General features: G+C 49.2%; 2 pseudogenes; both read right to left on the bottom strand.

Moving 5' to 3' along the window:
* The window catches only part of LOC142091600 (epimerase family protein SDR39U1-like), a 334,998-nt pseudogene extending 319,574 nt beyond the window's left edge, over window positions 1–15,424 (bottom strand).
* The window catches only part of LOC142091706 (von Willebrand factor A domain-containing protein 5A-like), a 521,312-nt pseudogene that overhangs the window by 326,941 nt on the left and 166,844 nt on the right, over window positions 1–27,527 (bottom strand).

The following is a 27,527-nucleotide window of genomic DNA, read 5'->3' as shown; positions in this document are numbered from 1 at the left end:
TACTCCTGAAGAAAAGAGGGTAGTATTAGAAAAAGCAAATATGGAAAATGAGAGAATAAATGCAAGAGAAGGTCCTGCTCATTTTATGCCAACTCAAGACCCAAATCGTAATCCTAATTAGTAATGATGGGAAATTGATGATTAAACAGTATCAACAATTAATTTTGTATGGAGTAAAGAATGGAATATCCCGCCCAAAGAATTTGGCGAAATTGACTCAAATAATTCAAGGAAAAACAGAGGACCCATCCACCTTTTATGAACGATTATGTGAGGCAGCTAGGAAATGGACAGACTTAGATCCTGAGAGTGATGAGAATAGAGCAATATTTACTACTTTGTTTGTAGGGCAAGCTGCTCCAGATATTCGAAAGAAATTGCAGAAAGTGGATGGGATTACAGGAATGACTATATCACAGTTAATTGAAATTGCTTATAAGGTGTATAACAATAGGGAAAAGGAGGAAAAGAAAAATCAGGAAAAAGAAAAAATAAAAGACAGGAAACAAAAAGCTGCTATTCTAGCAGCTGCTTTTGTAAATGCCCAAGGATCAGCTGGAGGAAGAGGTAGAAGATATTTGAGAGGGAGAGATAGAGGGTATTTGAGAGGAAAAGGCAGAGGAGGTAGAGATATGTTTAAACAATATACCCCATTAGGATTTAATCAATGTGCTGTATGCAAGAAACAGGGACACTGGAAGAGTGAGTGTCCAGAGAACAAAGGAGCAGTCATGACTCGGTCACAGCAGATACCACCTGAAGCTGATTTACTTATGATGGGAGGAGATTCTGAATGATGGGGACCAGGGGTAGAAAATGATATTTTCCCAGCTGAGCCCCTGGTTCCAGTAAAGCTGGGAGATGAAGTAGTCGATTTTTTAGTAGATACTGGAGCAAAATATTCTGTTATAAATACATGTAAAGGACCAATGAGTAAATTTAATGTATCTATTGTTGGGGTCACGGGAAAGAAGGAAATAAGGCCTTTTTTGAAACCTTTAAAATGTAAAATTGGAGGAAAAACATTGATGCATGAATTTTTATATATACCGGACTGCACCATGCCTCTCTTAGGACGGGATTTATTGAATAAATTGGGAGCACAAATTACCTTTAAAAAAGGAAGAATCCAAGTTCATTTTCCTGAAGCTAATGCCTGGCAAGCCCAAGTTTATTTATCACAGACAAACACAGATGAATCTGAAGAAATTCCAGAAGAGATTAAAGATGCAGTTTACCCTTTTGTTTGGGCAACAGAGAAACCAGGAAGAGCGAAAAATGTGGAACCGGTAAAAGTTGAATTGAAAACAGGAGTTCGACTGGTAAGAAAGAAACAATATCCTATTAGTATAGAAGCCAGAAAAGGTTTGGAACCAATAATAAATAATTTTCTTAAATACGGACTTTTAAGAGAATGTCAGTCTGATTATAATACTCCTGTCCTTCCAGTGAAAAAGCCACATAACCAAGGATATAGGCTGGTTCAAGATTTAAGAGCGATAAACCAGTTAGTGGTGGACATTCATCCAATAGTCCCTAATCCATATACGCTGTTAACAACTATCAATGAATCAAATGCATATTTCTCTGTTATAGATTTGAAAGATGCTTTCTTTTGTATACCTCTGGAAGAAAACAGCCAAAAGATTTTTGCCTTTGAATGGGAAGATCCGTCGACTGGGAGGAGGACTCAGCTCTGCTGGACCGTGCTGCCACAAGGGTTTAAAAATAGCCCAACCATCTTTGGAGCAGCCCTCAATAAGGAACTGGAACAGTGGTCCGGTAAGGAAGATCAAATCACCCTCCTTCAGTATGTTGATGACATCCTATTGGGAGCAGATACTATTGAAATCTGCAAAGAAAAGACTGTTAGCCTCCTAAACTTTTTGGGAATGGCCGGGTATAGGGTGTCAGAGAAGAAAGCACAAATTGCAAAACAAACTGTAATTTATTTGGGGTTTGAGATTTCCCAAGGACAGCGAAGATTGGGAAATGGTAGAAAAGAAGCCATTTGCAGGATGGCACCCCCTCAATCTAAAAGAGAGTTGAGAGGATTTCTAGGAATGGCTGAATGGTGTCGCCTTTGGATTCCAAATTATGGTTTGATGGCAAAACCATTGTATGAGGCAACCAAAGGCCCTGAAGAATTGTTAGAATGGACTCCAGAGTGCCAAAAAAGTTTTGATGACATTAAACAGACTTTAATGAAAGCTCCAGCTTTAGGACTTCCAAATCTGACCAAACCCTTTGAGCTATTTGTTCATGAGAAGAGACATGTAGCTATGGGGGTTTTGATTCAACTTTTGGGAGACTGGAAAAGACCAGTGGCTTACTTTTCCAAACAATTAGATAAAGTACGCTCAGGATGGCCTAGCTGCTTGCGGGCAGTTGCGGCAACAGTTCTCATCATTCAAGAAGCTAGAAAATTGACATTGGGACAGAAAATAATGGTTCACGTCCCGCATGCGGTACTTGCAGTACTGGAACAAAAAGGACATCATTGGCTAACCCCTAGTCGTTTGTTACAATATCAGGCTTTGTTAGTGGAACAAGACAACATCATTTTGAAAGTGAGTACAATTTTAAATCCTGCCTCTTTAATGCCAAGTGAAAAAGAGAGTGATCTTAACCATGATTGTTTACAAGTTATCAAACAGGTATATGCCAGCAGGCCAGATCTGAAAGATGTCCCTCTCCAAACTCCGGATGAAGAATTATTTACTGATGGAAGCAGCTTTGTTGTAAAAGGAGAAAGGAGGGCTGGCTATGCCGTGGTAACTTTAACTGAAGATCGAGAAGTAAAAGCATTACCTCCAAATACATCCGCCCAGAAAGCAGAAATTATAGCCCTCACAAAAGCCTTAAATTTGGCTAAGGTAAAAGAGTTAACATCTATACAGATTCTAAATATGCTTTTGGAGTTGTGCATGCCCATGGAGCAATATGGAAGGAGCGAGGACTTTTATCTGCTAGCGGTACCCCTATAAAATATGGAACAGAGATTTTGAATTTGTTGGAAGCAGTACAGAAACCTAAAGAAGTTGCGGTGATTCGTTGTAAAGCTCATCAAAAAGGGGACTCAAAAGTAATACAAGGAAATCGAAAAGCAGATGAGGCTGCTAAACGTGTAGCATTAAATACTATGATTTATGTTTTAACTCCATCAAAAGAAATTCAGGTGGAATCCCCAAATTATAATGAGAAAGAAAATAAATTAGCTATGTTATTACATTGTAAGAAGAATGATCAAGGATGGTGGATAACTTCACATGGACAATGTATAGTAACCCCTGAAATTATGAAGAAATTAATGGTCAAAACCCATGCTGAAACACATATGGGAGCAAAGACAATAGTGGAATCAGTAAAACGATATGCGATAGGAACCAAAATGTTATTGATTGCTAAAAGTGTGAGTAATAAATGTGAGATTTGTCTTAGGAACAATCCGAAAATACAAATCCGACCCCCTCCTGGAGGCATAACTCCCGGTGAGAATTGGCAAATAGATTTTTCAGAGTTACCGCGATGTAACCAATACCGATATCTATTGGTATTGGTAGATACCTTCTCTGGATGGCCGGAAGCTTTCCCGTGTCGAACCAACAAGGCAAAAGAGGTTGTGAAACATTTGTTGAAAGAAATAATTTCAAGGTTTGGAGTCCCTTTAGGAATATCCTCAAACAGAGGTCCATATTTTGTAGCAGAGGTTGTTAAAAACATGAGTAAGACATTAGGGATTAAGTGGGATCTCCATACCCCTTGGAGACCTCAATCTAGTGGGCAGGTGGAAAGAATGAATCAAACATTGAAAAGACAAATTTCTAAAATATGTCAGGAAGCTCAATTGAAGTGGATCGAAGCCTTACCACTCGCCTTGTTGAGAATTAGGGTGACCCCTAGAGCTAAAGAAAAAGTGAGTCCATTTGAAATTTTATATGGAAAACCTTATAGCGTTAATTTGACAGGAGGATCAGAACAGATGCATGTAATAGCAGAAAAAGTATTAACTGAATATCTTTTATCTTTGAGTAAGGTGTTGAATTCTTTGCATAAGTATGTCCTTTTGAAGACACCTTTACCTCTTGAATTTCCAGTACACTCATTTAGTCCAGGGGATCAAGTTTATTTGCGAACGTGGAAGGACGACCCTCTTGGAGAAAAGTGGAAAGGACCTTTCCAGGTGCTGTTAACAACAAACACTGCTGTGAAACTGGAAGGAATAGATTCTTGGATTCATTATACGAGGATTAAGAAAATTCCACCTGGACTGTCGACATCTGTATTTAAGGAACCATTGAAGTTAACTTCGCGGCGTGTTCAATGAGATACTGGAGATGCTGCTAAATTAGTGTAACAATTTGATTATTGAACAGAATTAAATTAGAGAGAGAGGGAAGATGTGGAATGTGTTGTTGTTAATAATAACGATCAGTCAGATTGATTCTCAATTTTTGTTACCAAAATGGGATAGAAATCGAAATATCTGGGAACTTTTAGCCCGAGAAGTAACCAACATGTCTTCCTTTTGTATTTCAGCCAAGAATTCTGTGGGAGGGATGTATAGTTCTTGTTTGGTAGGAGTACCAACCCCATTGGAATTGATGAAGAATTATACAATGTTTCAAAGTTTTGACATTAAGTTAACTTACCGTAGCATTTAGAGTTTAGGAAAAACAACTAGATTTAAGGAGAGAGGGATGTTAAGAATCAAGGTGCGAGGAATGCTTCCAGCTGGGCATTGTGTTAAATTCATTAATTGCACTTCTAAATGTGAAAATTTAACACGTTTACAACCTCCTTTGAGATGTAACTCCACTCAACTTCAGAGTTATGCATGGGCTCATACTAAATTACCCCTTGGATGGTTTTTGTTGTGTGGACGAATAGCATATTCCTATATTCCAGTGAATGTGACCGGAGGTCCGTGTTCAATAGGGAGGACAGCTCCGCTGCTGATAGACAAAAAGGTCTTAGAACATGGTGGACGAACTAAAAGGAGTATACATCAAATATCAGAGAATTGTGACTCGCAAGTCACTTTATACAGTTGGAGGGAGATGTCAGATGCAGCTATCCTAGCACCCGGAGTTGGAGTAGCTATGAATTATCACACTATAAAACGGATTACTTGTGCTTTAGTAAAAGACATAAATTATACCTCCCAAGCACTTTCAGCTATTGGTATGGAAATGACACAAATAAGAGAAGCCACCCTTGAAAACAGGGCTGCAACTGACTATTTACTTTTAAGACCCAATCATGGTTGTGAAGAATTTAAAGGAATGTGTTGTTTTAACTTGAGTGATAATTCACAATTAGTAGAGAAGAAAATCCAACAATTAAAAGATTTGGCATATGGGTTTAAAGAACGGGAAGGATTAGATTTTTCTTGGTTGTTCTCGTGGCTTCCAAATTTAAATTGGCTTAGACAATTATTTTTGTTTGTGGTACTGATCGTTATTTTAGTTATGATTACATGTTGTATGATTCAATTTGTATCTTTTTGTAGAAAATAAGTATTATGAGACTCATGATGCTTAACATCATAAGTCTCAAAGGGGGGAACTGTTAATGTTAATCTTAATCAACATTAATCTTCAAAGTGTTATCATCCTGTGTATAGCCCTCACCCAGAACTGGGTTAAAAGACCAGTTAATAAGAAACCAGAATGATGAAACTAGTGAGTGGGGTTTTGATTGGAGGAGATCAAGATGTATGTGTTTTAATTTAAGAGTACTATGGTGATGGATGGTTTGGTTTCTTGTGGATTCTATGTTGCTCGCTTCTATAATTTTAAACAATGAAGACTTGTTGCTTAGAAGTTAGGTAACTAACAGGGGTGTGTTTTAGAAGTAGTGATAATTAATTTTAGCTATGGAAACTATAAACAGACGTGGTCCAAGCATGGCTCAGGGACAAATTGCGACCCTATAAGGTAAAGAGGAAATAAGTTCATGAAGAGTTCAGGACCCTGCTGACCACCCGAGACCCCCAAGAAGACCCTAAAGGCTTTAGTGCGCATGTGTTTAAGATGATGTAATATTATAATTAGTTCTCGGAAATGTAATGAATATGTAACAAGGAAATTCAAAATATGTATGAGAAGCATGGATATAAACAGAAAGGTGACTAGACCAGGTGTGCTTGATTTGTGGCACGTCCACCGAGCACCCAGGCCTGAATAAAACAATCTCTCTCCTGAGCGTGTGGAATTGGTTACTTGCACGCCGGGCACAAATCCGCTTTTCGGACAACACCAGGACCATTTCAAGCCTAGAAGAGTCCCAAACTCCAGCTGCACAGTTGCAGATCATCTTGCAGTGACTCCTGTTAACTGCAACTCAGGCTAAATATGGGAACAGAGCAGTACCTTCACATGGATGGCTTCAGGACTGACTGCAGCTATTGCCCCTTCCTGGCCCTTGGGAGCTCAGGTTTCTACACCATGGATTTTCTGGGGACCAAAATACCTTCCCTCCGAGTCATAGCACAGGTCCAAAGACCTTCTTTTCCACCCCTGAGGAGCCCTGCCCTGCTCAGGTCAATACATACACCAGCTTTGTGACTCTTCCTCTTGCAGATGGGTATGAGCTAACTTTAGGCTACAGTCAGATTTCCCTTATGAAGGGTGGCAGAGGACACTAACACCTTTGGGGAAAAAAAAGGGAAAGAAAAAAAAAGCCCTATCTCACACAAAGGCCAGAGTCAGGGCTTTTGAAGTCACTCAGTGAGTTCTGGGGAACTGCACAAGATGCCTTCCATATTTAACAACCATACAGAATCACAGAATCATAGAATCATTTAGGCTGGAAAAGACTCTTACAATCGAGTCCAATCGTTAACCTAACACTACCAAGTCCACCACTATCCCTAAGTGCCACATCTACAAGTCTTTTAAATACCCCCAGGGATGGTGACTCAACCACTTCCCTGGGCAGCCTGTTCCAAAGCTTGACAACCCTTTCACTGAAGAAATTTTTCCTAATATCCAATCTAAACCTCCCTTGGCGTGACTTGAGGCCATTCCCTCTCATCCTATCACTTGTTCCTTGGGAAAAGAGACCAACACCCACCTCGCTACAACCTCCTTTCAGGTAGTTGTAGAGAGCGAGAAGGTCTCCTCTCAGCCTCCTTTTCTCCAGACTAAACAACCCCAGTTCCCTCAGCTGCTCCTCATAGACCTTGTTCTCTAGACCCTTCACCAGCTTCGTTGCTCTTCTTTGGATGTCCTCCAGCACCTCAATGTCTTTCTTGTAGTGAGGGGCCCAAAACTGAACACAGTATTCAAAGTGCAGTCTCACCAGTGCTGCGTACAAAGGCACAATCACTTCCCTAGTCCTGCTGGCCACACTATTTCTGATACAAGCCAGGTGCTATTGGCCTTCTTGGCCACCTGGGCACCCTGCTGGCTCATATTCAGCCAGCTGTTGACCAACACCCCCAGGTCCTTTTTCTGCTGGGCAGCTTTCCAGCCACTCCTCCCCAAGCCTGTAGTGTTGCATGGGGTTGTTGTGACCCAAGTCACCCAGCACTGAGCCTTGGTAAATCTCATACAATTGGCCTCGGCCCATCGATCCAGCCTGTCCACATCCCTCTGGAGGGCCTTCCTACCTTCAAGCAGATCAACACCCCCACCCAACTTGGTGTGGTCTGCAAACTTACTGAGAGTGCACTTGATCCCCTCATCCAGATCATTGATAAAGATATTAAATGGAACTGGCCCCAATACTGAGCCCTGGGGAACACCACTTGTGACTGGCCACCAACTGGATTTAACTCCATTCACCACAACTCTTTGGGTCCGGCCTTACAGCCAGTTTTTTACCCAGCAAGAAGTACACCCATCCACGCCATGAGCAGCCAGTTTCTCCAGGAGAATGCTGTGGGAAATGGTGTCAAAGGCTTTACTAAAGTCCAGGTAAACAGCATCCACAGCTTCTCCCTCATCCACTAAGCGGGTCATCTTGTCACAGAAGGAGATCAGGTTAGGCAAGCAGGACCTGTCTTTCATAAACCCATGCTGACTGGGCCTGATCACCTGGTTGTCCTGTACATGCCACGTGATGGCACTCAAGATGATCCGCTCCATAACCTTCCCCAGCACCAAGGTCAGACTGACAGGCCTGTAGTTCCCCAGGTCCTCGTTCCGGCCCTCCTTGCAGATGGCCGTCACATTTGCTAACCTCCAGTCAACTGGGACCTCCCCGGTTAGCCAGGACTGCTGATAAAGGATTGAAAGTGGCTTGGTGAGCACTTCCATCGCTCCCTCAGTACCCTTGGGTGGACCCCATCCAGCCCCATAGACTTGTGTCTGGGGCTGGTCGCTAACCATTTCCCCTTAGATTACGGGGGCTTCATTCTGCTCCCCATCTCTGTCTTCCAGCTCAGCAGGCTGGGTACCCCAAGAACAATTGGTATGAATCGCAGCACTTTGATGGGTTTTGAGCCTGATGGGTGGGAGCACTCACCAGGCATAGAAAGAGCTCAAACGCACAGGTTTTAACGGCAGAGACTTTGCAGAAATGAAGCTTGTCTGTTTCTCAACAAAGAAGGGTCACACAGCATTGCAGTGTACCTCACAGCCCTCAGGCTCATGGGCTCTGTCCAGAGCTTGTTCATCAATCACAGAAATAGGGATTAATCAGTGAAGCTCATTGTTAAGGGATGTTAGAAGCAGCCGTCACCTCCAGCAGCCCTGGCCCAGGACCCTCCTTCCCAGCCACTGGAGTCCAGCCCAGGGACCTGAAGACTTGGGGTCTCTGCCCGGGCTGAGGGATGTGGCTGGCGCTTTCCCCTTTGCAGGTTCAACCAGCAGCGAAGCCGAGAACCTATCCCGAAGACACACACATGGACACAGACAGAAACACAGACACAGATGACACTGACATGGCCAGTCACACTCCCACAGCCAAGGCGCTGCCGTCAACCGCACCCACACACAGGACCCATGTAACGCACAAGCACAGACAGCCACATCCCCTCCTCTTCTGGGGCTGGCAGAGACAGGAGGTCACTAGTGCAGGTACACCCACGACACTGTCAGGCTTCACAAGCATATGACATTTGCAGGTCCCTTGACCACCGGCACAACCCCTCCATCCGCCCAACACCCCACCTGGACCCCAGCCCTCTGACCCACCCCATGGGTTCCCTACTCGCCAGCTGGTCCAGTTTGATGCACCAGACACGCAGCACTCACACACTCGTCCCACAGGCACCCCACTCTCACAGGTACCCCTGGATACCAGCACGGATCCTCTGCCCACCTGATACCCTTGCCCGGACCTGGGGCCTCCTACTCGACACTGGTCTAGCTTGAAGTTTGCTGGTGAATACACACGCACACCCCACGCACACCCGGTTTGTGGGGGATAGAGACACTCGCCCCCCCAGCATCCAGCACCAGGCACACAGGCTGTGACCTGCAGTCCTGCTCCAACTGCCAGCACTGAGCCCCTCACTTGCCTCACTCACACAGGTCCCTTCTGTAAGGCTACGTGGAAGGAGAGTGTCTGCTGCTTTAAGGGTATCTCGTCAAGGACCTTCTCAATGCAAAAAACGAGATAAACAGAAATGGAGAAAGCCATAAACAAGAACATGCAGGGACACAAACCTGATTGACAAATAAGGGAGGCGGTGTTTGGAACCAAACCTGGTCAGTCACACTAATTGATGAGGGCATGTAGGAGTGTGAGAATGTTTAGTCCAGAGTTTATCTGATCTGAGACCTCCTCAAATGGGATGATAAGAAAAATGGAGACAATAAACCAAAATACAGACACAAACCTGACAAAGTAAACATGGAGACAATGACAAGAAACAAACCTCACCACTCACTAACTGATGGGCTATCAAGAAACCACAGGTGCCACTTCCAGGAAGATCAACATGGACTTTGCCACTGTTAAGATTGTGAAACAGGGGAGACCCTGGATGCAGACACGGGCTGGAAGGGCTGTGGGAATAGATAGAGCTGTACAAACCCATGAGGGATGTACAGGGGAAGGGGAGACGGGGTGTTGACAGAAAGGGGTATAAAAGGGGACAGTTGGGCGTAAGTTGCAGGTAAAATGGCTCTGGGAGTACAGAAAGAGGAACAACATATACATCTGTCCACGCTAACCTTCACCAAATACCCATGAACCATAAGGGCAGATAAGCATGTTACCAAGTATGAAAAACCTGTGTGTGTGTGTGTGTGCGTGTGTTGAACCAATGCATGCTCCCTACATGCAGGTCTGGGGGAGGAGGCTGTGTGTATGTGGTTGGAGACTACATTGGGGAATTTGGGAAGTACTTGCTTGTCTTGGATTCCAGGTTCTGATTTAGAATTCTTTAAGCTGTGAAAAGGGACATTTGGATTAGACTGGGAAATCTATAGGAGCGGTAGTCACAACATGCCCCTAAAATCTCAGAACATGGCCCCAGTCAAGTCTGAGCCATGGTTCACTGGAAATGAAGGGGTACGGGAAGGGAAATGCCAACCTTAATTAGGAAAACGGCAATGTCTTACAATGTGTGAAAGAATGTGTAATGTGGACTAGCGTTACAAATGGTGCAGAACTACCACTGGTTCCAAAAACTAAGAATTAAGCCTAGCTGCCTTTGATACTGCGATGCGACTCAGCAGTCGGCACAGAGCTAACCCCGAGGCAGGTCACCAGTGCAGATCACTCAGCTCTGCTGGAACGAGACTGAAACTGCAGGATCCACCTGGACACAGACATCCCATGACCTGGTGCCTGGAGAGATGCAGCTATCAAAGCCAAACAACTGGACTTGCCTATACAAATCACAACGCTTACCGAGGTGTTACTGATCTCAAGTGCCTCAATATGTTCATGTCTAACACCTCTGAGGGGGCGGCCAGCAACCGCAGCCCTTGCACACGCACACCCCTGCCCCCGCTTAATGCCCAGAGGAGTCAGGCTCCTGCCCCAATGTGTGCAGCCCAGAGCGGGGCCCATTCAGGCTCTATGGGAGTGAGGAGTGGGGCAGCTTCTGCTGATATCACCGGGCAGCGGGGGAGTGTCAGGGGATGTGGCAGGAGCGTGTCCGCTCTTTTAAGGACATCTGGTCAAAGGAGCCACAAACAAGAACATAGAGAGATAAACCTGACACATGATAAGGGAGGTGGTGATGAGAACAAACCTGATCAGTCACCCTGATTGGTAAGGATGTGTGGAGCGAGCCTGAGAACATTTATTTTTACAGTTGGCAAGATGAGGAAAGGGACGGAGACAAACACACAGAGTCATAAAACCTGACCAATTAGCATTAACAAAGACAATACCCAGAAACAGACATCGTCAGTCACACTAATTGATGAGCTCCCAAGAAGCTATAGCCAACCAGGACTTTGCAACTGGCGAATGCAAACCTGAGTGTCCAGGATGTTGGATGGAGTGGGTGGGACCGTGCCAGCTGTTGAGGGGATGTGCAGGGGAGCTGGGAGCAACAAAGAGGGGGGTAGGCAGGAAAGGGGTATAGAAGAGGCTGGTCGGGTGTCAACCTGGGCCAGTCACTGCTGGTCTGGCTGAGCTCTGCACTTGACCAGCACAGCCTGTCCTGTCTTCTTAAATCTCTTCATAACTCTGCACAATCTCACTCTATCCCGTGCATGTATGTGCTGCAGGGACTAAGTGCCAGCTACCGGGGGATCAGCGTGAGTGGATTTGGTGCCAGCTACTGAAGTCAGACTGGGGGAGCAGGCACCCCTGGCCTGTGGTGTCAGCTACTGGAGCCAGGGGGGCCTCTCCCTACAGCCACTGCGGCAGTTAACTGAGTGTCCACAAAACCAGATACTGGGGGGACCAGCATGAGTGAGGGGCTCCGTGCCAGCAGCTGGAGTGGGACAGCAGCTCACAGCTTGTGTGCCTGGTGCTGGATGCTGGGGGAGGTGAGGATCTGTATCCCCCACAAACCGCGTGTGCGTGGGGTGTGCGTGTGCATCCACCAGCAAACTTCAAGCTGGACCAGCTGGCAAGTAGGAGGCCCCAGGTCCGGGCAGGGGTATCAGGTGGGCAGGGGGTCCACGCTGGTACCTGGGGGTACCTGTGAGTGTGGGGTGCCTTTGGGACGAGTGTGTGAGTGCTGCGCGTTCGGTGCATCAAGCTGGACCAGCCGGCGAGTAGGGGAGCTGTGGGATGGGTCAGAGGGCTGGGGTCCAGGTAGGGGTGCTGGACGGACAGAGGGGTCGTGCTGGTGCTTGAGGACTCAGGAGTGCACGTGCTTGTGAACCCCGAGGGTGTCACGTGAGTCTGCCAGCCCCAGAGTGGGAGGGACATGGCTGGCTGGGCTTGTGTTACACGGGTCCCATGCACAGGTGCTGCTGACAGCAGCGTCTTGGCTGGGGCATCTGCGTGGCCAGCCATGCCAGTGTCATCTGTCCGTGTGTCGTTTGTCTCTGTGTGTGTCTGTCTGTGTGGACATGCCTCTGATAGGTGCTCAGCTTCAGGGCTGATTGAACCTGCAAAGAGGAAAGCAGCAGCTGCGTCCGCAGCTTGGGCAGAGAGCCTGGGTGCCTGGGCACCAGGCTGGGAGGCCAGTGGCCAGGCAGGAGGGTCCTGGGCAGGGGCTGCCACTCTTGACATGTCTGAACAATCATAAGCATTCACCTCTAAAAGAACAGAGAGACTTGCCCCAAGTCAGAGGAAATCTTCAGAGCACATCTGGGGCACTGCAGCTGGCTCAGACACGCTTGCAGAAACACTCTGCCGACGCTGAGCACTACAGGGCTGGCTGTGCCAGCCTTGGGATACCACAAGACCTGTACTTAGGATCACAAAGTCTTGCAGCCTGGGGGCCGGGGTTTCCTTGTGGTCATCAAAAACAGACACTGGTCCAAAATCCAATCTAGATCTCGGCTTGCTGTCACCCTAATACGCATGTTTTCTGGCTCCACAGTAGACAAAGGGGCATGGTGCCTGTGTGAATTTGTCATGACGGAAAGTCCTAATTGCACCCAGCAGCCAGTGTTTTCAGACCCCACACTGGGATTCAGGTGTCAGAAGCTCATTTAAGTCCTGTGACATGTGTTTAAGCCACACGTCACGCAGAGGCAACCCTTCAAAATCCTGAGTGAGTTACACATCCAGGCAGGGAGTCCGAGGCCTGGGAACTCTGCTTAGGGGCGGTCTTTCATGGGACATGCAACCCTCTTTCAGAAGACCTACGGGTTGCCGGTGCTTCTCCAGCTGTACTTGTCTTTATTTCCAATCGCAACCCAAAGCTGTTGCAATCGTCAAAGTACATGCAGGTACAGAAACAACCTAATTGGGCTGGCTAACCAACTTGCCTGACAGAAGGATGCTGTAGCCCACAACATCCAGGGAAGCAGACCGAAGTCTGAGGCTCTAAAAAGGTGGCCGGATAACCAAAGATGAAGCACTGCTGATTGTCCCCGCTGTATTGCCCCACAATGAACTGGGCCTGTAACTCAGAGTGGGTAAGCCCGCTCTCGAGGACAGGAAACTGAGGCACATGGGAAGAGGAAGGAATCTGCAGCTAACTTAAAGGCAGCACAGACACAATCCAAGCAAGCCACATTTACCTCAGTCGATGTTGCTTTCACAGCTATTCCCAAAGTCCCAGCTCACCTGGCTGTGCTCACACTGACTGCAAGGACTATCTCCAGTTCCAGCTGGACAGTCCCACTCTACATCTCCTGCCCGGAAAGTCAGCAGATTGCCATTCTGTCTCCAGTATGGACTGAGCAAAGAGGCCGGTGCGTGGGGAGTCTAGACTCCACCAAGATCGACCCTTCAGCTGCTGTGACTACATTGACCAGAAGTACGTGGACCGCTCCTTGTTCTGGATGGGCACTGGCAGCAGGGCTGGGCGCCCCAGCGCGGCAGCAAGCTCCTGAGCAAAGGTGCCATTGGAGGTGTCAAGGGAGGATGGGGAGACATCGTTGAGGACGCCTTGCAGGCTCTCACTCTCCAGGGCGTGACACACGATCCCAGCCAGGTCCTGAATGTGGACCCATGGGAAGGGCTGGAACCCAGAGCCCAAGCGGCCTCCTAGTCCCAGACGGAAAGGCCAGAGCATTTGAGAGATTGCACCACCACCTCAGCCCAGCACTACCCCTGTGGGGAGAACACAGTGAGACCAGGACTGCCTCCCCAAAGGACAAAAGACCCCTTCACCCCCAGACCTACAACCAGGAGACAATCCTGATGTCAACAGTTAGGGAACCGAAGTGGTTGCCGGACACCCTGTTTCCTCCCCAGATCCCTTCCACATTCTCTGACGACACGGGGCTGTCTTGCCTTCACCTTGTCCCAACAGCACTATGGGAGATCAAGTTACCTGCGGAAAGGGTTGAGGACATTTCATCAGCCAAGTTCACCACGGCGTCGCACAGGGGCAGTCCAGAGTGGGACAACTCTTCCTAGGCAGGGGTAACAGAGGCATCACACACCCAGCCTCCCCTCTGCTCAAGCCCTCCCAACAACCAAGGGCGGGCTCCTAAGAACCCCAGCCAGCTCCTTCCCGACACTGCCTGGAGCACAAGCGTGAATGGAGAAGGTTTTGCTCCTTGGAGCTACAGCAGTACCCATCCCAATGACCATGGTCCATGGAGCACCCAGCAGCCCAAGAGCACGTCCACAGGAGCCAGACTGCAGATCCCCTGTATGCCGTGGCAGGCCAGGGCAAGCGGGCTTGTTCCTCAGCCCTGACACGTTCTCCCTCCTGTGACCGCTCTCAGCCCATACCCAGCGGATCCGACCCTCGCCCCCTTGTCGAGAGACGTGGGTCACTTCACGCCCACGGCTCCGCAGCAGCTGGGTCAGGGCTCTGCCCACAAAGCCAGTCCCACCACCTAGGAGAAAGACAGGACGTTGCAGATTTGCTACCCGGACCGGCATCCCGAGGCCTGCACAGGCGTCCCCATTACCACGGCCAGCTTCCCGGGTACGTTACTCTGGGCCCAGAGCCCCCCGCCGCCCAGCTCCCCCGCACGGCACCCCAGCCCCGAGGGCCTCCACCCCCCGGGCCCGGCCGCCACGCACCACGTCCTACCCCCCAGCCCCGGGGGGCGGCGGAGAGGGGGGCTGCTTCGGACCCTCCCCGCAGCACCCTCAACCCAGGCCCGCCCCCCCCAAAACTACGTCCCCCTCACAGAGCCCCGCACGCAGCTGCCGTGCGCAGCGCCCCACGGCGCCCTGGGGCCGCCACTCAGGACCAGCCCCCTCCGCCGGGCGGCCTCCCGCGCCCGCCCCGCTGCCGGCAGCGGCCTGGCTGAAGCCCCCCACCCGCACCAGCGCCCCTGAGCGACGCCGCGCCCCGCCGCGGCCTGCCGAGCGGCCTCCGCGCACCGACCCGCGGGGCACCGCCGGCCCGCACTCACCCACCAGCGCCCGCATCGCTGGGCCGGCGGCGCCTGCGCCAGCGGCGCCGGTTGCGCACGCGCCAGCGGCATCGGTTGCGCACGCGCCAGCGGCGCCGGTTGCGCACGCGCCCCCCCCGCGCCCCCCCCCGCGGCGGGCGCTTAAAGGGCCCGCGCGCCCCAGCGCATTAACCCCTCCCGCGCCAGCGCGCAGGGCCAGGGCGGGCGGGCGGCAGGAGGAGGCGGCTCCGGCGGCGGCTCCGGCGGCGGCTCCGGCGGCGGCTCCGGCGGCCGCTTAGAAACGTGCTGGAAAACCGCCCGAAACGCAGAGGAGAAGGAGCGGAAGGAGCACAGCCCGAGGAGCTGCACAGCGGGGCGGGAACCCGCCGGGCGAGGGCCGCAGGAGGCCGGGGCGGGCAGCTCCGGTGCGAACGCTGAGGGGGGCGCGGGTCGCCTCTGCCCGGAGGGGTGGGGAGGCGGCTCGGAGGAACTCGTGGGGGCGGTCCGTTAGTCAGTCGCTAACGGAGCTGAAACAAATGCCAGCGACGCGGCCTGCAGGACTTCTGACCGAAAACGAAGGATTCTGCCGGTGGGAATTAGGCCGGGGCTGTTCTCGCCACCCGGAGCCTCCCCTCCCTCTGGAGACCTTCTTGCGCGTCTCCTCAGGGCGCGGGAGAAGCAGCTGCCCCGGGGACGCGGCGCTGCCCGGGACTGGAGGCGTCTCTCCCGAGAGGCGGCGGAGGGCGCGTTGAGAGGCGAGAGTGCCCGCCCGCAGGCAGCTGGGGCAGCCTTCGCTTCGCGCCGAGCTGCCTGTGCTGCCGGCTGCTGCCGCCTTGTGTCTGCAGAGCAGAGGGTGGCACCAGCCTGCAGGCAGGACCTCTGCGCGCCGGTGGCTGTTCCGAAGCAGGGACAAACGCTGGAGGTATTTCTACCCACCTGCCGGCAGTTCAGTCCACCGGCTCATCCATCCTGTCTGCGCATACACCCGGAGCCATCGCTCCACCCGTCCGCCCATCTGTCCTCCTTCCCCCATGCCCCGCTCGGTGTGTTCTTACCCCCTGCCATCGGGCGCATAGAAGCGTTTGGCAAGTCCTGTGGTTAAGCAAGGAAGGAGCTGGGTTTCTGGGAGGAGCTGGCTGGAAATCTGAAAGAGCGGGAATTATTTGCACAGGAAGAGGCATCCCTGTGGTTCACAGGGTGGAAGGTGGAGATGAACAGCTGGTTTCTGTTGGCCTGTGCTGGCAGGAGGGTGGGTGAGCTGGAGCTACTCTCCATACGCAGTCAGCTTGGTATGAGTATAGACAGCAGTCTATACTGAGCACCAGCACCTGATGGAGCCCCACACTTCTGCTTCTGTCACAGGGCAAAGCCTGCCCAAAAACGCTGCTCGGGTACGTGAGAATCATAGAATCCCAGGATGGTTTGGGTTGGAAAGGACCTTCAAAGATCACGTTTTTCAACCCCTCTGCCTTGGGCAGGGACATCTTTCACTAGATCAGGTTGCTCAAAGCCCCGTCCAACCTGACCTTGAACCTTTCCAATCATGGGGCATCCACAACTTCTCTGGGCAACCTCTTCCAGTGTCTCACCACCCTCTTTGTAAAAAATGTCTTCCTTATGTCTAGTTTAAATCTACCTTCTTTCAGTTTAAAACTGTTGCCCCTTGTCCTGTCACTACAGACCCTGTTAAAGAGTCTTTCTGTCTTGCCTATAGCCCCCTGTGTGTAGTGAAAGGCCGCAGTAAGGTCTCCCCAGAGCCTTCCCTTCTCCATGCTGAACAACCCCAACCCTCTCAGCCTTTCTTCATAGGAGAGGTGTTCCAGCCCTCGCATCATTTCCGCGGCCCTCCTCTGGACCTGTTCTAGCAGGTCCATGTCTTTCTTGTACTGGGGGCCCTAGAGCTGGATGCAGAACTCCAGGTGGGGTCTCACCAGAGCGGAGTAGAGGGGCAGAATCACCTCCCTCGACCTGCTGGCCACGCTTCTTTTGATGCAGCCCAGGATACAGTTGACTTTCTGGGCTGTAAGTGAACATTGCCGGCTCAGTTTTTCATCCACCAGTATCCCCAAGTTCTCCTCCGCAGGGCTGCTCTCAACCCGTTCATCCCCTGTATTGATACTGGAGATTGCCCCAACCCAGGTGCAGGACCTTGGCTTGGCCGTGTTGAACTTCATGTGCCCAGCTCTCGCTCACCAGATGATTCTGTTAAGTGCTAGGTAGACAAACCAAGCACAGATCCGTGCTACAGGACAGGGTTACCTGAAAGCTCTGGGCTGTACCTGACATGCTGCAAGGCCCTGAGTGAGCAGAAAAGAAACGAGGAAGCACAGATGAACTCTTCACAACTTCACACCTCTCTAGCACACTTGGAGAGGGAGACCAGGCTGTGATAATAACCCAGGTAATGGCAGCTTTGGACATGGAGAAACTGTCAGCGGTTGACCTGAGGTGATGTAACCAATGAAGCCATTGACAGCTTATGTTGCATGTCTCTGTTAGAAAGTTTTAAATAGTGGAAACAATAACCTGCTGGGGAACCGCCTGCCTACACCCAGCACTGTGCCCAGGCCTGTCCTCGCAGTGGAACCGCTACATGTAAAGGCCAGCTCACCAGCCAGGTCTGGACACCTCCGACAGCTGCGGCCCCTGTCCCGTTCCCCGGCTAGCTCAGTCAGTAGAGCATGAGACTCTTAATCTCAGGGCTGTGGCTTCAAGCCCCACATTGAGCACCAAAAAGGACTGTGGTGGTTTAACCCCACCTGGCAACTAAGCACCGCACAGCTGCTTGCTCACTGCCCCGCATCGGGATGGGGGGAGAGAATGGGAAGGGTAAAAATGAGAAAACTTGTGGCTTGAGATAAAAACAGTTTAATAATTGAAATAAAAGAATAATAATAAAAAATTGTAATGAAAAGGAAAATAACAAAGAGAGAGGGAAAAAAACCAAGAAAGACAAGTGATGCAAATGAAAACAATTGCTCACCACCAACTTACTGATGTCCAGCCAATCCCTGAGCAGTGGCCAGCCTTCCCCCTAGTTTTATTGCTGAGCGTGACATCCTATGCTATGGAATATCCCTTTGGTCAGCTGGGGTCAACTGTCCCAGCTGTGTCCCCTCCCAACTCCTTGTGTACCCCCAGCCTACTCGCTGGTGGAGCGGTGTGAGGAGCAGAAAAGGCCTTGATGCTGTGTAAACACTGCTCAGCAATAACTAAAACATCCCTGTGTCATGAACACTGTTTTCAGCACAAACCCAAAACATAGCCCCATACTAGCTACCATGAAGAAAATTAACTCTATCCTAGCCAAAACCAGCACGTTCGCACAGGGGGTTGGACCAGAAGCCTTGAGTGGTGCATGCTCTGCACAGACGTGTTTGTATGAATAAAAATCAGTGTCCACCTGCTATAGCCATCCTGCTTGGTAAATAGGACCTAAAACGTATGCCACTGAGTGGTGGTGTTCAGTGCTTGCGGCTACCCCATGTCCAGTTGCCTCAGGACAGCTGTGCTGGGGACACCCTTGGGGCTGGAAGCCAGCCCATTTCCAGACCCCTTGATCTGAGCATGAGTCTGGATTTACACAAGAGGAGAAAGATGAGAATCCATCCCTGGTCGCTTCTTGTCGGGGAAGCCTCTGGATTTACTGTGGTGTGAAAGCAAACGCCAGTTCTTCAGTCTCCATAAATAAGATTTCCAATGTAGAGTTAATTGGTCCTGCCTGCAGGCAGCCAAGCTAGTTTTGTGCAGACCACAATTATACTGCAAGTCCTGACGTGGGGAGTGGTTGGCACAGTGCTGCAGCTGAAGAAGTATGGTCTTGGCATTGCAATTGGCAAGCCATAGACTTTGTGTTAGCACTGCAAGCCTTGGGACTTGTCTTGTTCTGCTTGGAGAATGACTTGGTGACATTTCTGTAATGAGTAGATAATAATAACTCGTTATTATTTTGTGTAGACTGAATTATCTATGACCCTGGAATAAAAATGAAATGGAGAGGAGTGTATTTGGTTTAATTGGCAAGGTTTTGGTAGCACAGGGGCTGCAGGGTGGCCTTTGTGAGAAGAGACCAGGGGCTGCCCCCATGTCAGACAGAGCCAGTTTCAGCCAGCTCCAAAACAGACGCACCACTGCCCAAACCTGCGCCCATCAGTGAAGCTGGTGGCACCTCTGTGATAACATATTTAAGAAAGGGTAAAAACACTGCCCAGCAGCTGCGCGAGAGAGGGGTGAGAGAAACTGCAGAGACGAAAAGTCAATGAAGAATGAGGGAGAGGAGGTGCTCCAGGCACCGGGGCAGAGATTCCCCTGCAGCCTATAGTGAAACGTGTTGTCCCCCTGCAGCCCGTGGAGGCCCACGGTGGAGCAGATACCCACACTGCAGGCCATGGAACCACCATTGGTCAATTACTGTTCACTAAAGAAATGCAGCCTTGTAGAACCAGTTTTAGAGGTGGCAAAGGGAACAAAGAACAAGTATCCCACATGTGTAAAACACATAACACGGATTTACAACCAGAGAATAAAAAGCAACACACAGTGTTAGCAAATACAAAAATATCCCCCAGTGCATTCAAGCTTGAGGAGGGCAAAAAGCCAGCATCAAAGTCACTCTTATCCTGGAAAAAATCTCAGGACACAAGTGACTCCCCTTGCTTACGTCTGTGTGCTGCTACTGAGAAGAAACTTTTGGCTTTTTGCTAAAAGATCTGTGCAAAATCTCCACCTGGTTGTGAGAGAAGTTGTCAACCTGGGCAGGTGATTGCAGAAGAGGGATTCGTCTTCCATGCCATGTCCCTCTGCGCGTGCAATCTGATGCTTTCAGCCCCTTTGAGTGTAGTGATGGAAGCTGAAGGGAGCAGCAGGGTGCAGCTGCAGCCTTCACCACATTCACACTGAGCTGCATTGCTCTCCGCCATCCCTCAGTCCTCTGCTGCAGCTTTGCTCTGGGTGTGGGATGCTCCTTTGGCCTAGCAGCCCGCTGCCAGGACAAGAGGCAATGGGCACAAACTGAAACACAGGAGGCTCCATCTGAACATAAGAAAACACTTGGGTTTTGTTTTGGTTTTGGTTTTGGTTTTTACTATGAGGGTGGTAAACACTGGAGCAGGTTGACCAGAGAGCTTCTATCCTTGGAGTTCTTCAAAACCCAACTGGACACAGTCCTGGGCAACCTGCTCTAGCTGACCCTGCTTTGAGCACGGAGGTTGGACTAGACCATCTCCAGAGGTCCCTTCCAGCTTCAAGTATTCTGTGATTCTGTTAGTGCAATCATCTATCATATTCTTCATATCTGCTATCTTACATCTCTTGAATTACACATGTTCACTCTGGTGGGTCAGTGCTCAGTCATGGCTCAGCTTCAGACATACCTTCCTACCCCAGATGCTTATCCTTGTTAACATCCAAAGCAGTATCTTTTCGTTTGCTGCCACTGCTGTGACCTTTCATATCATTCAGCTGCAAGGCTTCCAATGATCCTGGGAAATGGAGGGGACTCCAGATTATTAACTTTATGAAGATTTCTTTATTTTCCGAGCTGCTCAAATGCAGCATAGTTGGGACCTTACATTTCTTTAAAGATCTCTGTAGAAGACACAAGGATTTCTGTAGCGTCTTGAGATAGGGTCATGAAACCACTCCTTTCCCTGACCAAAATGCATCCCTGTCTACCATCCTCATCTTGTCCATGCCTGGACTGAGGCTTAAAAGTAATGAGAAGCAATGAAAGTAATCTCATGTGACTTTGGACAGGCTTGGTGGTCAGTGACAAAACGTGGATGCTCAGTCCAGGCTGATGAATCCTTTCTGAGATGTCCACAGCAGAGCTAATCTCACAAAATTCAGGTGACTACAAAGTAAATGCATAGACCTGGGTCAGTCCCCTGTTTCTGGAGAGCAATAGATATGATTCACCCCACCCTGAGGTTAACATTTAAAGTAGGGCACTCCAGCTACTCTTCTGGAAGAGTCTATTTGTCTACATTGACTACTAAGAGAGGTGAAAGTGACTCCACCAGATAATCCCAGCTTTGCTGGACAAAACAAAATAGTCCTGTATTTCCGAGACATTCAAAATATAGAAGAAACACTTCCAAAGACTGATTAATCTCATTCTAATGGAAATGACTAGGGTTAGATGAAATGCTGTCTTGAGATCTTTCCCTCACCATAAGGGAGTCAGACAAGTTAGTCAGGCTTAGATATTTGTGTTTAGTAGTCTAAATTTAGGGATGAAATACACCCTAAATCTCTTTGTTTATAGGCATGTGGGATCTGGATTTGTTAATCATCAGGAGAGTGAGCATGGCACCCATCAGACCCACCCTGTAAATGAACAAGAAGGTCCCAGAGAGGATGAGCTGCTGAAGAGACACAGCTTTTCAACTACCATGAGACTGACTTCCTTCCCATGGTTTTTAGCTTAAAAGAGAATAAAAATAAGACAGTGATGAGAGCCGTGAATGGGACTTTGCAGGGACCCTTTCCATTCCATGATGATTTGAACTAGAGCTATGTATATAGTGATAAGCTAAGTAGTCCCCAGATGTGTTCCCCAACTAAGGCCGCCCATAAGGACCCCAATCTATAATACGACCAACAGTTAGATTTTGTTCTCCAGGCTGTTCTCCCAAGCATGGCTTCCAGCCAAATTGTGTGATCGATGAGAGTTTCCGCAGAACGCATTGTGGAAAATCAGGAACAGAGTCACCACTTAACGTATCATTATCAATAGCATCTAAATACCACCTGACCATAAAGTATCACTATTGCTAATTGGCAACGACGCGTCCCACCATGTCAAAGGTCGGAAAAAAGGAGGATCCACCACATGTGCCCAATAAACGTGAGCTTCCACAGGTTGAAACATCATGGTAGTGCCAATTCCCCATAGTATCATCGTGGGACAAGATTGAGCAGAAAACAGCACTGTGGACCGTATTACTAATGTTGACCTGACTGCATTACCCTACTGTCGCAGGAGCAGCATCCTCTCCTTGTTCCTCCTCGGGTCCTTTTTCTGGGCCATCTGCCAACACCTGCACTGGCTTGACATTCTTCGCAGGAACCCAATATGGGCCTGTAGGAAGAGAAACACAAGCCTATCCCTGTCCCCAGGTAAGCAAGGGAACCGGCCTTTCCATAGACCTGATTCTAAATGTTTATAAAATACCTTCGGATATACATCAGTGACCTCTCCTGTTCGAAAATGCCGGTTAGCAGCCGAATGATATTGCTGCTTTGACCCTGACAAATTTTAAAAATTTAATGCATAAGTGGCTTTATCTAACATCTCCTGAGGGGTAGTTCCCAGCGGGTTCCCCCTTTTTTGTTTTTCAAGAATCAGCTTTAAGGAAGAGTGAGCACGTTCCACAATTGCTTGACCTGTGGGTGAATGCGGAATACCTGTAACATGGTACACGCCCCATGCCTGTGAGAACAATAACAACCATTTAGAAACATTGGCAGGTCCATTATCTGTTTTCAGTTTACGGGGGACCTCCAATACCGCAAAGCATCGAAGAAGATGTTTGATAACATCACGAGCACGTTCACCCATATGAGCCGTTGCGACCAAAAACCCAGAAAAGGTATCAACAGACACATGAACAAAGCGCAGACGACCAAAGGAGGAAACATGAGTAACATCCATCTGCCATAGTTCATTGGAAGTCAGTCCCCTGGGATTCACAGCAGATACTACTGGCATTGGCGTGAGCTGCTGACAATCCGGGCAAGCATGAACGATGTCCTGGGCCTGTTCAGCTGTAAGAGAGAACTGCTTCCGTAAGGAGCGAGCATTCTGATGAAAAAACTCATGGGATAGTTTTGCTTGCTCCAAATGGTGAGGCAGGATTGCCATCAGAGTGAGTGCATCCGCAGCAGCATTACTGGAAACAAGTGGTCCTGGTAAATTAGTATGAGATCGGATATGCATAATAAAATATGGAAGTCGTCTAACACGCAGCAGCTGTGCTAACTGTATTAGCAGAGAAAATAGTTGTTTATTATCTACTTCCCGAATAAATGCAGTCTCTATGCGCTGCACTATGCCTATGACATAAGCTGAGTTTGCCACTATATTACGTGGTATTTGAGAGAACAATTCAAAAGTGCGAACAGCAGCTGCTAATTCAACTACCTCCGTAGATCCAGGTAGACAAGTAACATCCGAAGATCAGACGGTCTGATCTGCCTCCTCCACTTGGTGTTCAGAAGTTTTCCGTCCTCCCAGCGTCTTCCACACCACTACAGCTTTACCTGTTTTTGCAGATTCGTCAATGAAAACAGTTTGCGCTTGTGGAATAGGCACAGAACTTAGTAGTATGCGTGGCTGTAGTGGTAGAGACTGTAAGGAATTCAAAAGTCGATGGCGTGGTAAGTTGTGTTCTATGGAATTAACATAATCCGCCATTGCAATCTGAAAACCCAGGCTGTTTTGTAATAATGTCCAAAATTCATCTCGTGTGAAAGGCAAATGCATAACATCTGGATCTCAACCTGTCAATTGTTTACATCGTAGTCGACCTTGTGGTATCAAATGAGACATCATTTCAATTGCAGTGGTCAATGTCTTACTAAAGGAATGAGGTAAAAACAGCCATTCCAGAATGCGTAAGGCATCCTTTTCACTTTGTATCCTAGCATCCCATTGTCCCAGTAAGGCAAATGGTTGAAAAGAGTGGTAAATAAGGAACAATCGAACTGGCAATGATAGCCGGATTCGATGTGCGAAGGTATCATTAATTTTATCCATTACCTGTTGCAATGCTTCTTGGCCTGGTTCTGAAAGAGATCTGGGGGATGCCAAATCAGGATCCCCTTTCAGCAACAAGAACAAAGGTAACAGTTCATGAGTGGCAATTCGCAATAGAGGTCGCACTCAATTGATTGTGCCCAACAACTTCTGTAGATCGTTCAGAGTACTTACAGTAGTAGCAAGCCGCAAGGCTTGTGGACAGACATGCGACTCGAAGAGTTTCCAGCCTAGGTATTTCCAAGGAGAAACTGACTGTACCTTCTCTGCTGCTATCTGAAATCCATATCGATGCAATTCTGTGGACAAACACTCAAAAATTTGAGAGAGATATGATTCTGTCTCAGCTGCCAACAAGGTATCATCCATATAATGATACAATACAATATTTTTATACCGTTGACAAATTGACAAAAGTGCCTCTCCCACCACTATTTGACAAATGGTAGGACTATTCTTCATGCCTTGAGGTAAAACAACCCAATGGAACCGTTGCATAGGTCGATCGTTGTTAATTGTAGGAACAGAAAAGGCAAACCGAATACAATCCTCTGGGTGTAGATAAATTGTAAAAAAGCAGTCTTTGAGATCAATGATTTTTAAATGCCAGTTATCAGGGATCATGGTAGGATTTGGAGTCCCGGGCTGTAAGGCCCCCATGGATACCATAATGGCATTAATAGCTCGCAAATCCTGCAACAATCTCCATTTCCCTCATTTTTTAGGTATGACAAAAATAGGCGTGTTCCAAGGACTGGTGGATGGCACTGTGTGTCCTAATTGTAATTGCTCCTGTACTAATTCCCAAGCTGTTTCTAGCCGCTCACCCTTCAAAGGCCACTGATCAACCCACACTGGCTTGTCTGTAAGCCAAGTCAGTTTCAGGCGCGGCTGTACTTCAGTGGCCTTCATTAAAAATGGGTCGTACGAGCTACATTCCATTGTTGCAACAGATCACGTCCCCATAGGGTGCATGGGACATTTAAAACATAGGGTTTCAGCATGGCATGTTTATTTTCCGGACCTTCCACCAGTAAAGAATGCAAGCTCTGCCATGGTATTGGGGTACCACCAACTCTGATAACGGCAGCAAAAACTTGTACTAATGGCCAATCAGAGGGCCATTCAGATCTCTGAATTATCGAGACATCCGCCCCTGTATCCACCAGTCCAGTAAAAGCACGGCCATTTACTTTACACATCAACATAGGCTGACCCGTAGTTATCTTTTGAGTCCAGAGTATTTGAGGCAAACCTGTGCTTCCAAATCCTGCTGACCCCCTCTGCTGGCCTAATATAGGATCTCCCTTCTCCCTTTGAAAATTAGCTGAGCAATGTGCTCCCCAGCGGGAATAGTACACGGAGGAGTAGGAGTCCAAGCCATAATTTTAATTTCCCTAGTATAATCGGTATCAATCAGCCCAGGAAGAACAAAAAGCCCTGCCTTGGAGGTTGAGGAACATCCTATCAATAAGGCACTAAACCCTGCCGGTAAAGGGCCATACACTCCGGTGGGGAGTGTGTTAACAGATTGATCTCGTATTACTGTTGATTGGCTGGTGGCCAGATCCAACCCGGTGCTTCCGGGCGTAGCTGGCTTAAGGACATGGATGGTTGACAATTGCTGACATTTACTTCTTGTGAATTCGGCGCCCAGGTTGAGGCTTGAGCCACTGCCCCTGGAACCGGGGTCCTGTTGAAGGTTCTCAGGGCGCTGGACCTCGCGCCCCTCCTCCCGTTTCCCTGCATCTGTCCCGGGAGCGGGTTACCATCCTTATCAAATTTGGATCAACATTGGTTACCCCAGTGATATCCCTTCTGACAACGAGGACACAGTTGAGCGGGACCTTTAATTTGGCCCTTTGTTCCTCGCTTTGCCTTGGGGCAGTCCTTTTTAATATGACCTTCCTGGCCACACGCAAAACACTTAGTTGCCGCTCGAGCCACCGTTAGTTGTTGAGCCAATGCCGCCGCTAACATCGCCGCTTTAAACTGTTCTGACGCCACATTTGACATGCTCTGATGAAATCATTTAAAGTCTTTGCCTGATTTCTATGGCCTTCCTACAATCAGAATTAGCATTCTCAATTGCAAGCTGGAAGAGCAGTAACTCGGCTGCTTCAGGGGACTCTATCTGACGTTGTATAGCAGTTTGTAATCGATCTAAAAATTGCACATAGGGTTCCTGCGCCCCTTGCCGGATCTTATTTTATTTTTAATACGCCTCCGGTCTCCGTTCTCCAGCAGGGCAGCTCAAAAAGGCTGAGAGCTGACTCGGCTTTCCCGGAACGGCACGCTCCGGCCGGCTCCTCCCGGCTGCCCGCCGCCTCGCCCCGTCCCGGCGGCGCCGCCCAGCAGACCCCCCGCGCCTGCCTCCGCCGCCACCGCCTCCAGCCATCTCGGGCTCGCCCCGGGCGCCGCCCGCCCGCCGGAGCCCCACGCCCCGGCCCTCCCCCCGCCGCCCGGGGGAACGAGGAGCGGGGGGGCGCGCGGATCCCCGCAGCGGATCTTCCCGGGGGGGGGAAGAGAGGGGCGACGCCCCGGGGCGGCGGCGGGGGGCGGCCGGGGCGGCCACGGGGGCGGCGATCGCGGGGGATGTATCGACCGGGGGGGAGGGAGGCGGGCGCGCCCCGCCCTGGCGCACCGAGGGGCCGCCGTGCTCACAGGCTGATGCATCGGGAGCGGGGGCACGAATGGTGGTGGTTTTAAAATAGACGACCGAGAAAGTGTCTTTTGTCTCTGTCGTTGTAAAATTTCATCCTCTGTTGGCGCGGATGGAGCCATTACTTTAACTGGCGTGAGTGGAGGGTCTAAATCAGGCTCTCGTTCGGGGTCTACCGAGCCCGTGTCAAAGGGATCGTCTGGCTCTGAATCGTTCTCCAGAAGCAGGGGCTCCACTTGTGTACGATCAGGCTCTGCCTGAGGCATTACAGTTTCATCAGGAGCCAACAGTTCAAACGAATCTTCCCCATCTTTTGATTCTCCCCCCCGGTATTGCTGGATCAGTCACATTTTGCAACACCTGCTCGGCAGGGCGCAACTTTTGCAGAGCCGTATACACAACTCGCCAGGTAATCAATATTCCCTGTGGAATTTCTAATTGCAAAATCTGTTTAGTCTGCAATTCCTTCCCCACTTTCTGCCATTGCTTGAAATCATAACATACAGCTGTTCCCACGGAAGGAAATCAAGGGCAGTGATCCCGGACCCACACAATAAGCTTCACCAACTGTATGGGATCGACTTTGAAGCCTTGTTCTTTCAGAATATGTTGAAATATTTCACGCTGAAGCTTGTCAAATTGAGATGCCAACTGCCTCATGATTAAGATACAAAGTTCATATGACTTCCCCGCGGCTGCTCACCTGAATCGTCCTGTAACCGGTGATGAATCGAGCTCGAAATCTTTATTCCTTGTCCTGTCCTCCGTCCAG

The sequence above is a fragment of the Calonectris borealis genome, chromosome 22 (assembly GCF_964195595.1).
Source record: "Calonectris borealis chromosome 22, bCalBor7.hap1.2, whole genome shotgun sequence".
Taxonomy (NCBI): Eukaryota; Metazoa; Chordata; class Aves; order Procellariiformes; family Procellariidae; genus Calonectris; species Calonectris borealis.
This window is presented reverse-complemented; position numbering and strand designations above follow the sequence as displayed.